Source organism: Pan paniscus, chromosome 11, assembly GCF_029289425.2.
Source record: "Pan paniscus chromosome 11, NHGRI_mPanPan1-v2.0_pri, whole genome shotgun sequence".
Taxonomy (NCBI): Eukaryota; Metazoa; Chordata; class Mammalia; order Primates; family Hominidae; genus Pan; species Pan paniscus.
This window is the reverse complement of record NC_073260.2, coordinates 77,300,949-77,312,284: the sequence shown is the minus strand read 5'-3', so window position 1 is coordinate 77,312,284 and position 11,336 is coordinate 77,300,949. Positions and strand designations below refer to the sequence as shown.

The 11,336-nt window shown below is 43.9% G+C and overlaps 1 pseudogene; it reads left to right on the top strand.

Moving 5' to 3' along the window:
* Positions 1-2,181: 2,181 nt before the first annotated feature.
* On the top strand, positions 2,182-4,656 carry LOC100986389 (putative synaptogyrin-2 like protein; annotated as a pseudogene).
* The last annotated feature ends 6,680 nt before the right edge of the window (positions 4,657-11,336 follow it).

The window sequence follows — 11,336 nt, the reverse complement described above, 5'->3', positions numbered from 1 at the left end:
GAACAAAGTTGGAGATATATTACCTGGCTTAAGGCTTACTATAAAGCTTCAGTAACCAAGACAATGTGGTATTGCCATAAGGATAGACATATGTATATGTCTAAATATTTATATATCTATCTATATCTGTACATCTTCACAGACCAGAATAGTTTTCAAAGAACAGAATACATACATATCTGTCAATCAGTGTCCATCTACCTACCTACCTACCTACCTACCTATCTGTCTACCTACTTATCTATCTATCTAACTATTCACGGAATAGAATAGAAACTCCAGAAATAGACTTATACAATTGATTTTTTGGGGGGACAAATGTTCTAAGGTAATTCAATGGGAAAAGTAGAGTTTTTCAACAAGTGGTAATAATAATTAGGCCAAAAAAAATGAGCTTCAACCCTTATCCTCACACCATATACCAAAAATAATTCCATATAGATCATAGACCTAAATATTAGAACTAAAATTATAAATATAGGCTGAGTGCAGTGGCTCATGCCTGTAATCCCAGCACTTTGGGAGGCCAAAGCAGGTGGATCACTTGAGGCCAGGAGTTTGAGACCAGCCTGGCCAACATGGTGAAATCCTGTCTCTAATAAAAACTACAAAAATTAGTTGGGTGTGGTGGTGCACACCTGTAATCCCAGCTACTCAGGAGACTGAGGCATGAGAATCACTCGAACCCAGGAGGCAAAAGTTGCAGTGAGCCAAGATCATGCCACTGCGCTATGGCCTGGGTGACAGCAAGACTCTGTCTCAAAAATAAATAAATAAATAAAATAAAATTATAAATATTCTTGAATAAACTACAGAGGGAGATTTTGTGATCTGGGGCTAGGCAAAGATTTTTGGTAGGACACAAAAAGCATAAACTTTATTTAAAAAATGGATAAGTTGAACTTCTAAATGTTTGCTTCTGAAAAGACTCTGTTAAAAACATGGAAAGGCATACCACAAGCAGGCATGAAATCTTTACAAAACATATATCTGATGAAGCATCTGTATCCAGAAGTATGCAGGACTTTTATTATTCAATAACAAGAAGAAACTAGTTCAATTTTTTTGATGTACAGAAGATTTGAACATACACATCACAAAGGCTATACAAATAGCAAATGAAAAGACACTCAATTTCTTTAGTTATTAGAGAAATACAAACTAAAACCATAATGAAATACCATTACATATTCATTATAATGACTAAATTTTTATTTTTTTTTTTGAGATGGAGTCTCTCTCTGTCACCCAGGCTGGAGTGCAGTGGCCGATCTCGGCACACTGCAAGCTCCGCCTCCCAGGTTCAAGCCATTCTCCTGCCTCAGCCTCCTGGGTAGCTGGGACTACAGGCGCCTGCCACCATGCCCGGCTAATTTTTTGTATTTTTAGTAGAGACAGGGTTTCACCTTGTTAGCCAGGATGGTCTCAATCTCCTGACCTCGTGATCTGCCCGCCTCAGCCTCCCAAAGTGCTGAGATTACAGCCGTGAGCCACCACGCCGAGCCTATAATGACTAAAATTTAAAAGGCTGACAATAACAACATAGGCAGGAATATGGTGCAATTGGAGTTCTCAGACATGGCTGGTGGAAATGCAAAGCCACTTTAGAAAACAGATTAGTCATTTCTCATATATTTAAACACAAGCTTACTACATCACCCAGCAATTTCACTATTAGGTATTGACCTGACTTAAATGCATACAGATGTTCATACAAAGAATATAAAGGTTCACAATGGGCTTTATTCATAGTAGCTCCAAACTAGAAGCACCCCAAATGTCCAACAGGCTTAATGAACAAACAAATCTTGGTTATCCACAAAATGGAATACTAGTAAACAACAACAAAAAAGAATATGATTTATGCACAAACATAAATAAATCTCAAAACCGTTAAGCGCAGTGCAAGAAGCCAGACTCAGGAGACTACATACCATATGATTCTATTTTTATGACATTCCAGAAAAGGCAAAACTGTGGTGACAGAAATCAGATCAGTGGTTGCCGAAGAGTGGAGGTGTGAAAACAGGGTCGAATGTTATGTGACAGAAGGCAATTATAGTGGGTGATGAACATATTCTATACCTTGATTGTGGTGGTGGTTACATGACTACATGCATTTGTCAAAACTCATCAAACTGTACATTTAAAACACAAGAATTTGGCGGCGGCGACGGCAACATGGAGAGCGGGGCCTATGGCGCTGCCAAAGGCGGGCGGCTCCTTCCACCTGCGGGCGCTTCCTGACGCAACCGCAGGTGGTGGTGCGCGCTGCGTGCAGGGTCTTCGTCTTGATCGTGTTCTCCTGCATCTATGACAAGGGCTACAGCAAGTCTAAGCAGAGGTACTGCGTTTTCAACCATAACGAGGACGCCTTCCGCTACCGCAATGCCATCAGGGTGCTGGCCTTCCAGGCCTCGGCCTCCTTGGTGGTCGACGCTTATTTCCCCCAGATCAGCAATGCCACTGACCGCAAGTACCTGGTCGTGGGTGACCTGCTCTTCTCAGCTCTCTGAGCCTTCCTGTGGTTTGTTGGTTTCTGCTTCCTCACTAACCAGTGGGCGGCCACCCAACCGGCGGACGTGCTGGTGCGGGCCAACTCCGCGCAGGCAGCCATCACCTTCAGCTTCTTTTCCATCTTCTCCTGGGGCGTGCTGGCCTTCCTGGCCTACCGGCACTACAGGGCTGGCGTGGACTTCATCCAGAACTACGTCGACTCCACCCCGGACCCCAACACTGCCTACGCCTCCTACCCAGGTGCATCTGTGGACAACTACCAGCATCTGCCCTTCACCCAGAATGCGGAGACCACTGAGGGCTACCAGCCGCCCCCTGTGTACTGAGTGGCTGAGTGCCGTTCGGGGTGGGAACGGGGGGCAGAGAGGACCCTCCCCTCTGCCCTGGACTTTCCCACGAGCCTCCTGGAACTGCCAGCCCCCCTCCTTCGCCTGTCACGTCCTGTGCGATTGACACACAGCTAAGGAGCCTCCCAGCCTCGGGGTCTGGCAGAGCCACACCCCAAGTGCCCGCACCCAGATGGCTTCAGTCAGCCACTCACTCTTCCAGGACACTTTTAGGAAAGGGTTTTTAACTAGTGTTTCTCCTTGCTTTTAATGACCCCAGCCCCTCCTGGAGTGGCTAGAAGCCAGCAGGCACCCATGTGCTACTGACAAGTGCCTCAGATTCCCCCCAGCCCAGGTCAGGCTGTGGGAGTCGCTGTTATCTGCGTTCTCTGCCAAAGACTCGGGGGAGCCCTCACACCTGCCCTGTGCAGTGGGGCGGGACCAGGCTCCTGCGTCCTCACTCAGGTTTGCTCCCCCTATCCCCACTGCTGTATGATCTGGGGGCCACCACCCTGTGCCAGTGGTCTCTGGGCTGCCTCCCATGGTGTGGGGGTGGGGCCGGTGCCCACAACACTTCCTCCTTGCTCCCACTCCTGGCAGCAGGGAAGAGCTTTGCCTGACAACACCCAGCTTTATGTAAATATTATGCAGTTGTTACTTAGGAAGCGTGAGGAGGGCAGGGGTGCCCCATGGCTCCCAGACTCTGTCTGTGCTGAATGTATTATAAAGCCTTGGGGGAGATGCCCCGCCCTGGGATGCTGTTTGGAGATGGAATAAATGTTTTCTCATTCAAAAAAAAAAAAAAAAAAGAACAAAAACATGAATTTTATGGTTTTTTAAATGTGTTTATACCCAATAAAGCTGATTAAAATTTCTAAAAATATTCTGTTCATTTCTACCTTTTACTCCCCTCACATTCTGTAGTAGTTATTAGTGCTGTTCATCAAAGATTCCCAGCTCCCACTTTCCAAGCACATAATGGGTTTGCACTTCTTGGTTCTCTTGTGATTGGATGGAGCCATGTAACTAATTATGGCCATTGAGTCGTGAGAGAAGTCATATCACTTCCCTATGGGAAAGCTTATATGACCATGCAACGAGCTCCAGGACGCTCCCTATCCGTAGGCCAACAACCGGCAATTTTGAGATTATGGCTGCTCTGTCAGCATGAGCTTTGATAGACTCCAAAGTTTCCTTCTGAGCTAAATAGATATGGAACATGAATAAGAAATAAATTCTTGTTGTTTGAAGCCACTGAGATTTTAGGATTGTTTGATGCCACTGTATAATTTTTATTTTCCAGGATGATAAAGAAGATGGTACCTAGAATTGCTGGGGGTGCCATTTAAAGAATTATATACCAGTGTACGTATGTAGATAGATACTACTTACATACATGCTTAGGAGAGGCAAGGAATTTTTTTTTTTTTTTTTTTTTTTACCAGAGTCTGGGAGAATGCTTTCCAGATTTATATGAGGGTGAAATATTTGGTTAACTGTTACCTAAGAAAACTTGGAAGGCAGATTTATGTTCTGAATTAGTTCATAGGCCTGGGGAAGAGGTTGAAAAACAGAAGGCATTTGTTAATTATTATTGTTATTATTATTATTTTTTTGAGATGGAGTTTCACTCTTGTCACCCAGGCTAGAGTGCAATGGTGCAATCTCGACTCACTGCAACCTCCGCCTCCCGGGTTCAAGCAATTCTCTTGCTTCAGCCTCCCCAGTAGCTGGGATTACAGGTGCCTGCCATATTAATTATTATTAAATGCATTTGAGAAACCATTAAAATAAAGGCAAGAGTTCAGTTCATGAGAAGAATAAAAGAGAATAGAGAGAGTTCAGAAATTCAGGGACTTGAAGATTTTGAAAAAGTAACTTTCTCATCCGCAATTGGCAAAAGAAGAAATCAGGAAGACCTTTGGGTGAAAGTCCAAACAAAAATTTGACGCCCCAGTTTCTTTTAACCGAACAACATTGCTCAGGAAAAAGATAATGAAAGCATGACTTTCCCACCAGAGCCTGACAGACTCATGTACCCACAAGCAAATTGAGAGAGACATGAGAATGAGAAAGCCTGGGAATAGTGCAAATGTAACATGCATGTCTAGAAAATAACTTGAGTGAGGCTACTGGCACATTGGTGTTGATAGGAGTCAAACAGATAAAAAGCTTGGTACATTTTTGGAAGCATCATGAAGCAACAATCTGGGGAGGGACTTGTTCTTCACATAGAGGGCACATGGAACAGTGAGGTAGCACACACTTTGGAGTTTGCCTGTTGTGGCCGTTCTAGAATATGGCCACACATTCTTTGACCCTCTTTTTATCTGTGCTTGTTACTGTTTCAACCAATAGAGCACAACAGAAGTGACACTATGTTCCTTGTTCACTGGAACACTCATTTTTAGAGCCCCGAGCTGCCATGTAAGAGGCCCATCTTACCTGAAGAAACCCAAGTCACAGGGGAAGCTACTCATCTAGCTGTTAGGTCAACAGTGCCATCTAAGCACATCCTGCAGCCATTTCAGCCCAAGCATAGAATACATGAGTGAAGAAGCCATCTCTGAGGTGAATCCTCCAACCCAGCTCTTTATCAGCACCCCACCATTCAATCCATCCCAGCTGAGACCCAGATATCATGGAGCAGAGAAAAGAATGGCACACAGTGCTCTTTCCAAACTTCTGACCTACAGAAACCGTGAGCAGAGTAAAATTTTGTATTTTACATCATTTGTTGAGGTGATTTTTTAGGTAACAATAGATGTTATGGGCTGAAAAGTGAGTCCCCTAAATTTATATGTTGAAGCTCTAACCCCTAGTACCTCTGACTGTAACTCTATTTGGAGATAGGGCCTCTAAAGAGGTAATTAAGTTAAAATGAGGCCATTTGGGTGGGCCCTAATCCAATTTGACTGGTGTCCTTATAAGAAGGGAAGATTAGGGTGCACAGAGAGGCACCAGAGATGAGTGAATACAGAAGAAAGAGCATGTGAGGACGCATTGAGAAGGCACCCATCTGCACACCAAGGAAAGAGGCCTCAGATGAAACCAAACCTGCCAATGCTTTGATCTTGGACTTTGATATAGTTTGGATATTTATCACCTCCAAATTGCATTTTGAAGTTTGATACCCAGCCAGCCAGCATGGTGACTCATACTTGTAATTCCAGCACTTTGGGAAGCCAAGGCAGGAGGATTGCTTGAGGCCAGGAGTTCGAGACCAGAGTGAGCAACATGGCAAGATCCCATCTTTACAGAAAAATTTAAAAATTAGCTGGTCATGGTGCCATGCACTTGTAGTCCTAGCTACTTGGGAGGCTAAGGTGGGAGGATGCTTGAGCCCAGGAGTTCAAGGCTTCCGTGAGCTATGATTGTACCACCACACTCTGGCCTGTGTGACAGAGCAACACCCTGTCTCAAAAAATAAAAAGAAAGAAATTCAGCCAGGTGCAGTGGCTCAAGCCTGTAATCCTAACACTTTGGGAGGCTGAGGCGGGTGGATCACTTGAGGTCAGGAGGAGTTCAAGTCTAGCCTGACCAATATGGCAAAACCCCATCTCTTCTAAAAATACAAAAATTAGCCAGTCATGGTGGCATGCACCTGTAATCCCAGCTACCCAGGAGGCTGAGGCACGAGAATCACTTGAACCCAGGAGGCGGAGGTTGCAGTGAACCGAGATCGAGCACCACTGCACTTCAGCCTGGGCAACAGAGCAAGACTCTGCCTCAAAAGAAAAAAAAAAAAGAAAAAAATTTTATTCCCAATGTTGGAGGTCATCATGAATGGCTTGGTGCCATTCTTGTGGGATTGAGTCCTTATTCTTAGTTCCTACAAGATATGGCTATTAGAAGGAGCCTGATATCTCCTTCTCTCATTCTCTCCCTTGCTTCTTTCCTCTCACCATGTGATGTTGGCTCCCCTTCACCTTCTGCCATGAGTGGAAACTCCCTGAGGCCCTCACCAGAAGCAGATGCTAACAACATGTTTCCCATACAGCCTGCAGAACCATAAGCCAAATAAACTCATTTTCTTTATAAATCATCCAGCCACAGGTATTCCTTTATAGCAACACAAACAGACTAAGACAGACTTCTAGCCTCCAAACTGTGAGAAATAAATTTCTGATGTTTAAGTCACTCAGTCTGTGATACTTTGTTATGGCAGCTCTAGCAAACTAACATATACAGATAACTGGAACCACTGCCAAGCTCAAGAAAAATCTTTTCTCCCCCATTTCCAGCCAACTCTGCCAAATACACTAAGTGAGACTTCAGTATCCTTTTTCTTTTTTTTTTTAAACTATGTGACCTTCATCCTTAACATTTACTTAAAATCTAGGCTTGGGCTCATTACTAAAGCTTAAAGAATGGGATCCTCTCAGATGGAAATTGGTTTTAGGATTCAGAGAGAACTAGGGAATTTCCTCAATGTGGGCCCAGGAGTAGAAAAATCGGAGGTGATCTCATGGAGCAGACACTCAGGAATACGCAGGTAAAACCGACTGGGCAAGTTCTCTAAGATTTTTGCTTTTTCTAATCTAGTAGAACTTTTTTGAGGGGCAGTTATATTCAGTCTATTCTGAGAGATAGCCAAGCATCCTTATTGTAAACTCTCAATCTTGGTTAAGTTAGCTCCAGTTGGTTTCTGTGACTTGCAATCAGGAAATCCTAAATAATCCAAGTGCCAGTTTGGGCCTAATAATTGCAGACATCCATGGGATGGGGGCCTAGACAGAAACATGTGAGGGGACCCCTATTCCCAGCTCTCAACTCACCCCTAACATGCCCAGAAATGACTGGAGAGACCTTTGGGGGGGTCAAGAGGTCTTACAGGAGCACGTGGGCAAGATGGGTCAGAGAAATTTGAGTTATTACGGTAAATGTGACCTTATTTATCCTCACAGCCTTCGGAGGCCTGAGGAAATTTGAGTTAGAGAGAGATAGATGAAAAAAATTGCAGGAATCTGTGACAACAGTGCCAGGCAGACTAAAACCCAGAATGAACTGGGGTTTCCAAAAAGTGCTAAAGAAAAAAAGTCACTTCAGGAAGAAACACAAGACAAATTAAATCCTCTGGCAGTGTACTATGAAATGGCTGGCCACGATGAAAAATCAATAAATCCATCAAAAATTTTTCAGGAAGAAGCTTCATGGGCCAAAAAGGAAGGCCTCTGATTCAGCTGCTAATAGGAGAGGAAAAGGAAGCAGACCACAATTATTCTTTGTCGAGCCTGACCTAAGCCTGGTCAGGCTATAGCAGGCCCAGACTCCACAATGGATTGGTTCTGTGATGGGATGAGGAGAAGGAGAAATGCTGGAAAGCCTGGCTTGGAGAGAATCCCAGAGGTCAATACACTAGCCAGCAACTCCATCCTAGCCAATGACTCAGAAGCTTCTTGTCCCTTTGCACTGACACATATATCCTGATAGAGAAGCAGACATGTCCTGATAGGCACATATACCCTGATAAAGAGCTACATATTTCCTGATAGCATCAACACATATGGTGAACTTAATGATCATCCCTGAATACTCACATCCTAGAGAGGACAATATTTTTCTGCACCATTGATTCGAGGCCAATCCATGAGATTTGCTCTGGCCAGTGAAGTGTAAGCAGAAGTGGCATGTGTCATTTCCAGACAGTCACTTTTAGACCTGGTGTGTGGTTGCTATTTCTCCCTTTTCTCAACCACAAGACTGGTAATGTTCTAGATAGAGGCCTATCCATCAGCCTGTGTCCCAGGGTGAAAGGAATATGAGCAGAGCTGCAACAATTTGTAATAATCATGAAATGTAGTGAGAAATAAATCTTTGTTACAAGGCATTGCAATTTGGGGGATTATTTGTTACTGAAGCATAACCTAGTGTATTAGTCCATTTTCACACTGCTATAAAGATACCACCTGAGACTGGGTAATGTACAAGTAAAAGAGGTTTAATTGACTCACAGTTCCTCAGGGCTGGGGAGGCCTCAGAAAACTTAAAGTCATGGCAGAAGGCAAAGGAGAAGCAAGTACCTTCTTCACAAGGTGGCAGGAGGAGAGAGAGTACAGGGGAAATGCCAGACACTTATCAAACAACCAGGTCTCATGAGAACTTGCTCACTACCATGAGAACAGCATGGAGGAAACCGTCCCCATGATCCAATCACCTCCCACCAGGTCCCTCCCTAGACATGTGGGGATTACAATTCAAGATGAGATTTGGGTGGGGACATAGCCAAACCATATCACCTAGCCTCTCCTGGCTCTTACAACCTGCAAAATCAATAGCACGGTGATGAGAATAGAGCATTTCTCATTACCAAGAAGAATCTACAGGCTTCAGGGGATGGCAGTGAAAGTGTATTACAGGAAGTACTGGGGCAGCCCATCAGAATTTCAGGAGTAAGATACATGTGAGAATTTGTTTGTAAAAGCACAGCCTCAGAAATCCCCTGAATAGCAAATATATTATTTATTTTTACCCCAACTGGAAAAATAAAGGGCTGATGAAGTCAAATAAAACAGAGGTTATATTATATTACTGAAAAGGATTTGGGGAGATTTGAGATTTTGTTTGTTTTGCTTTGTTTTTTAGCTAGGTTTTGGGCCAAAAGGAGATAAAGTAAAGATTAACCTACTTAATTGAGGAAGAAGATAAATGGTGACAGATTGTGAGAAACAAACTCACCCGTTTAAAACCAAAGAATGAACTCAGAGACCCAGAGAACAGTGAAAGTGAGACTTTTAATGACAGTTTTGCAAGACTGGGTGTTTGATGGGCAGGCATACCCAGCACAGTTTTAACAAGCAATTTATCCCCTAGTGTGCAAGTCCCTCCCACTGTTCCTTATAGGCTGAATACTATGGGGTCACAGTCTTCCAGACGTTGCTTATTGATTGTTGGGTAGGGGCTTTAGATGTTTTCTTTAGGGTTGTCTTGCTGCATTTTCTTGCAGCCCACAATGCATTGCAATCCTAGTTAGCTCAGGGGCTCTTTAAGTATTTGACTTACGACCTAAGTAGCTGGGCAGGCTGATAAGAACAGAAAAAGTGAGCTATTTGCAGGCTAGTAAATTTTTATCTTAGACTAAACTTTTTTGGTTCAGGTGACAGCAACTAAGGTGGGGCTGGGGGCTGACAAACAGGCATTGGCTATCCAAGCAGGGGCCTAGTATATCCTGTTTCTTCTTTAGTTTGCTGACTTAAACTGATTTAAGGCACTTTGTCTTGGAAATGGACTACTATATGCATTATCTCCTTCACAGATGCACACACAATCCCTAAAACTACTGTTGGTTTTGGGTATAATCTTTTGGATGTAGGACTCAGGGTATGGTACTCTGCTGATGGCCCAGGCCATAGTCCTTTAGATGTGACTCCTTTTCACATACTGTTTCTGTCTCCATTATCAAAAAGCCAGTTCTGGCTCCCTATTTATTTTTCTATTCTTCACAGCAGCCTTATCTTGCTTTAAGCAGCTCCCTTTCTTGGGACAGGAAATGTGTCCCTGAACCTTTGCTTGGGGGCAAGATCCCAGTTTCCATGGGTCCCAATGTCCCTTTGCTGTCTACCTGCCTCCCGGATTCTGATGTCCCACATCCAGCTTACCGCCCACTTGTGAAGACACCAGTACCATCTTGGAATCTTCTGTCTCCCATCTCCTTGCTGGCACTTTGCCTGGAATAAAACAGAAGTGGTTGGAACCCTAGGTCATCATTCTTTCCTTGCTAACCCGAGACTCTGTATTTGTCTCTATTGGGGGAACCCACCCCCAATATTTCAACATAGGTTCTTTAAATTTTCCATAAGTGTCAGCTGGCTGAGAAATAAACAGAGACAGTATAAAGACAGGAATTTTACAGCTGGGCCACCAGGGGTGACATCACATATTGGTAGGACCATGATGCCTGCCTGAGTCTCAGAACAGCAAGTTTTTATTAAGGGTTTCAAAAGGGGAGGGGTTGTAAGAACAGGGAGTAGGTACAAAGATCACATACTTCAAAGAGCAAACAGTAGAACCACTAATAAGCATCTAACAAAGATCACATGCTTCTGAGGGAACAGGACAAAGGGCAAAAGCAGAACCACTGATAAGGGTCCAACAAAGATCACAGGGCAAAGGGCAAAAGCAGAACCACTGAAAAGGGTCTGTGTTCAGCGGTGCACGTATTGTCTTGATAAACATCTTAAACAACAGAAAACAGGGTTCGAGAGCAGAGAACCAGTCTGACCACAAATTTACCAGGGTGGAGTTTTCCCAACCCTAGGAAGCCTAAGGGTTCTGCAGGAGACCAGGGCTTATCTCAGTCCTTGTCTCAACTGCACAAGACAGACATTCCCAGAGCGGCCGTTTATAGACCTCCCTCCAGGAACACATTCCTTTCCGAGGGTATTAATATTAATATTCTTTGCTAGGAAAAGAATTTAGCAATATCTTTCCTACTTGCACATCTGCTTATAGGCTTTCTGCAAGAAGAAAAATATGGCTCTTTTTGCCTGACCC